Here is a 5,000-nt window from a genome sequence, read left to right on the forward strand (position 1 = left end):
CCTCCATGACTTCCTCACTACCTCACGCAGACTCACTACTTCGATCATACGCAAATCATCTAACCATTGCCTCAGAACATTCCAATTTGGTCAGGCTACCAACACCTTCAAAAATATCTCTGCAATCTTCAAAACGGGTTCATAACTGAATCACACCTCCACCCAAATATTTTGTCACCTTTTTCACCCCAGACAGACATGAATCAAATGCACATCGAGCTATTACCCTTTTCAATCAACATCTTTTTCTTTGCAGACATCCAACGTTAAATACTGGGCATCACCTTGGATACACATATGACTTTTACACAACACACAGATCTATTCAGTGCCAAGGCGAACCTCAAAATCAACACACTAAAAGCGCTCACTAATAAAACCTTTGGACAACACAAATAATCACTTCTCACAACCTTCAAACAGTTCATCCAGACTACCATCAATTATACCAGTCCTTGCTGGACTGCCACTCCTTCAAACCATAATATTCAAAAAATACTAAACAAAGCTCTCAGGATACCACAGGTTGCCTTATCTGAATCAAGAGACAGTCTGAATCAATGCTATCTTTTCTGCTTGAGGCTTTTTGAATCATTGTCCATAAGGCTTGATTCAGACGACGAGATGCCCCCTCAGGGTTGCAGTATAGCACAATGTGACGGTAACTTCACAATGTTGCTTTAGGTTGGAGAGCTGATTATACTCATCTTTATTCCCAACCACAAAATTGTGTCCTTAATATAGTAAGGCAATAGACAATTCTCTCGTGTGGTAGATGGTCCTTGGTGGTCACAAATTGTGTAGCAATCGCTATTATGGGCCATTATTTGTCTTGTACTTATGATATACAGAGGGTCTAACCATTCATGAATAAAATATATATATATACATATATATATATATATATATATATATATATATATATATATATATATATATATATATATATATATATCATGACCTACCTGTTTAACGACCGCTCGGACTTACGACCAGCTCTTCGACCAGTCGGTATTGTACGCTGTACGAGAACTTTGGTTGTAGAAACAGCAGCCCGGCGTCTCAGCGTCATTTCCTCGCCATCTCAAGTCCTTCCATTTCACTACCACACTTTGAAGGATTCAATGACTAAAAGGTTAATCCGAATGTCTTTTTTTTTATAACTTTAATGTTTTTTGGTACATCATTTTTATAATTTTTGCTGATTGTATTTTTATGTTCTGTAATATGTAAGAGTTATGCAAATTAAAACAAAGTTATCAAGTTGGAGTTTCCTTTAGACCTTTTCTTTATTCAGAATAAATAAAAACGATTACCTGTATTTACAGTATGCAAACCTCAGGCCTAAGTCACATTTCCTCTACGGCGAGAATATGGCGGCCGCACGCCCTCTGAATTGACAGAAATGTGCGGCGGCCGCAGAGTTTCTGCGGTGGCCCTATGCCGTTTGGCTATATTTTACAGGTCGTAAGGTCGCCCTGGAATTATAGCGCGGAGTTATCTTTTTTCATTTCTACGTTCGCCCCAGCAATTCGACAAGCCGGAAAAAAAAAACTGGTAAAAAAAAAATTAAAAAATTAACCCATTCGTTACCATCCGTCTGGCCGCACGTTCGGCTTAGGGCCCCCCTGCGGTTGCCTTACGCGCACCTTGAGGCTACCTTGCATCTGCCTTGAAAATTATATGGCCGCCGCAGGGCCCCCTTAAGGTCACCGTGCGACATCAAATCAAAGACCGTACGGCAACCCCACGTTTTCGGTCTCCACAATTTCTAAGACTTAAGTCACATTTGCTATACGGTGAGGATAGGCGGCCGTACGCCCTCTGAATTGACAGAAACGTGCGGTGGCCGCAGAGTTTCTGAGGTGGCCCTACGCCGTATGGCTATATTTTACAGGCCGTAAGGTCGCCGTGGAATTAAAACGTGGAGTTATAACTTTTTTCATTTCTCCGTTCGCCGTAGCAATTTGACAAGCCGAAAAAAAAAAAAAACTAGTAAAAAAAAAATAATAATAATTAACCCATTCGTTACCGTCCGTCTGGCCACACGTTCACCTGAGGGCCCCCTGCAGTCCCCCTGCGTTTGCCTTGCGGGCACCTTGTGTCTGCCTTGAAAATTATATGGCCGCCACAGGGACGCCCTAAGGTCACCGTGCGACATCAAATCAAAGACCGTACGGCAACCCCACGTTTTCGGTCTCCACAGTTTATAAATACGCCGTGCGGCTCCCCAAAAAATAAAAACATATGTGACTGCTACATTGTGTGACCATGGAAATACTGCGGCCGCCGTATAATTGCTAGTGGCCGTAGATTTTGGAGACCCCACGGCCGCCGTATCAAATGTGATTTAGGCCGAAGTAATTTATATTAGTGCTGATTTCCTCTATTCTGTTTATTACAGCATACAGTACACTACTGTATAAATATTTAAAAATATATCCTCGCTTATCGACCAATTCGCTTAACGACCTAGTCGTTAGAACAGAACTCGGTCGTTAAGTGAGGAATGCCGGTATATGTGTATATGTATATGTACAGTGGGGAGAACAAGTATTTGATACACTGCCGATTTTGCAGGTTTTCCCATTTACAAAGCACGTAGAGGTCTGTAATTTTTTATCAGAGGTACACTTCAACTGTGAAAGATGGAATCTAAAACAAAAATCCTGAAAATCACATTGTATGATTTTTAAATAATTAATTTGCATTTTATTGCATGAAATAAGTATTTGATCACCGACCAACCACTAAGAATTCCGGCTCTCACAGACCTGTTAGCTTTGTCTTTAAGAAGCCCTCCCATTCTCCACTCATTACCTGTATTAACTGCACCTGTTTGAACTCGTTATCTGCATAAAAGACAGCTGTCCACACTCAATCAATCAGACTCCAACCTCTCCACATTGGGCAAGACCAGAGAGCTGTCTAAGGACATCAGGGACAAAATTGTGGGCTTGCACAAGGCTGGGATGGGCTACAGGACAATAGGCAAGCAGCTTGGTGAGAAGGCAACTACTGTTAGCGCAATTATTAGAAAATGGAAGAAGTTCAAGATAACAGTCAATCTCCCTCGGTCTGGGGCTCCATGAAAGATCTCACCTCGTGGAGCCTCACTGATCATGAGAAAGGTGAGGGATCAGCCCAGAACTACACGGCAGGACCTGGTCAATGACCTGAAGAGAGCTGGGACCACAGTATCAAAGAAAACCATAAGCAACACACTACGCCGTCATGGATTAAAATCCTGCAGCGCACGCAAGGTCCCTCTGCTCAAGCCAGTGCATGTCCAGGCCCGTCTGAAGTTTGCCAATGACCATCTGGATGATCCAGAGGAGGAATGGGAGAAGGCCATCTGGTCTGATGAGACCAAAATAGAGCTTTTTGGTTTAAACTCCACTCACCATGTTTGGAGGAAGAAAAAGGATGAGTTCAACCCCAAGAACACCATCCCAACCGTGAAGCATGGAGGTGGAAACATCATTCTTTGGGGATGCTTTTCTGCAAAGGGGACAGGATGACTGCACCATATTGAGGGGAGGATGGATGGGGCCATGTATCGCGAGATCTTGGCCAACAACCTCCTTCCCTCAACAAGAGCATTGAAGATGGGGCGTGGCTGGGTGTTCCAGCATGACAACGACCCGAAACACACAGCCAGGGCAACTAAGGAGTGGCTCCGTAAGAAGCATCTCAAGGTCCTGGAGTGGCCGAGCCAGTCTCCAGACCTGAACCCAATAGAAAATCTTTGGAGGGAGCTGAAAGTCTGTGTTGCCCAGCGACAGCCCCGAAACCTGAAGGATCTGGAGAAGATCTGTATGGAAGAGTGGGTCAAAATCCCTGCTGGAGTCTGTGCAAACCTGGTTAAGAACTACAGGAAACGTCTGATCTCTGTAATTGCAAACAAAGGTTTCTGTACCAAATATTAAGTTCTGTTTTTCTGATGTATCAAATACTTATTTCATGCAATAAAATGCAAATTAATTATTTAAAAATCATACAATGTGATTTTCAGGATTTTTGTTTTCGATTCCGTCTTTCACAGTTGAAGTGTACCTATGATAAAAATTACAGACCTCTACGTGCTTTGTAAGTGGGAAAACCTGCAAAATCAGCAGTGTATCAAATACTTGTTCTCCCCACTGTATATGTATATATGTATATATGTATATATGTATATATATATATATATATATATATATATATATATGTATATGTATATATGTATATATATATATATATATATATATATATATGTATATATGTATATATGTATATATGTATATATATATATATATATATATATATATATATATATATATATATATATATACATATACATATGCAGTATCGTATCTATCTATATATACATTCTCGTATCTATAATTATATACAGTGTATATATATATATATATATATATATATATATATATATATATATATATATATATATATATATATATATATATATATATATATATATATATATATATATATATATATATAGATAAATATATTGTAAAATTGATTCAATTTTGGTGAAATACCGGATCCAATTATACCGCATTTATATACAGTATGTATGTGTGTGTGTGTATGTATATATATATATATATATATATATATATATATATATATATATATATATATATATATATATATACATACATACATACATATTAGTAAATACACACCACCTGTTGCTTCGCTGACGGGAATACTAGGAGAGGGGGAGAGAGAGAGAGAGGGGGAGGGGGACAGAGAGGGTGGGGAGGGGTGGAGAGAGAGGATTGTGGGGGGGGGAGAGGAGCAGGCGGGAGGAAAGAGAAAGAGAGAGACAGGTGGGAGACAGTAAATAAGACCAACACTTACCTTGCCGTGTTTAACCCCTCGGGGATCTTTGACTGGTTGAGGGTTAAACATGACCATCACCACTACGCCTCAACACAAAGCACCATTTTCTCTGTGTTTTTTATTTCACGGTAATGGCCATGCTTCAC

At 40.0% G+C, this 5,000-nt stretch overlaps 1 protein-coding gene across 10 annotated transcripts in view; it reads left to right on the forward strand.

Moving 5' to 3' along the window:
• Positions 1 to 5,000, forward strand: part of LOC147015001 (protocadherin-10-like) — a 592,231-nt gene that overhangs the window by 185,935 nt on the left and 401,296 nt on the right. The gene's annotated exons all lie outside the window — the stretch shown is intronic.

The sequence above is a fragment of the Eptatretus burgeri genome, chromosome 12, assembly GCF_056783735.1.
Source record: "Eptatretus burgeri isolate ZD-2024b chromosome 12, Ebu_testis_v1, whole genome shotgun sequence".
Taxonomy (NCBI): domain Eukaryota; kingdom Metazoa; phylum Chordata; class Myxini; order Myxiniformes; family Myxinidae; genus Eptatretus; species Eptatretus burgeri.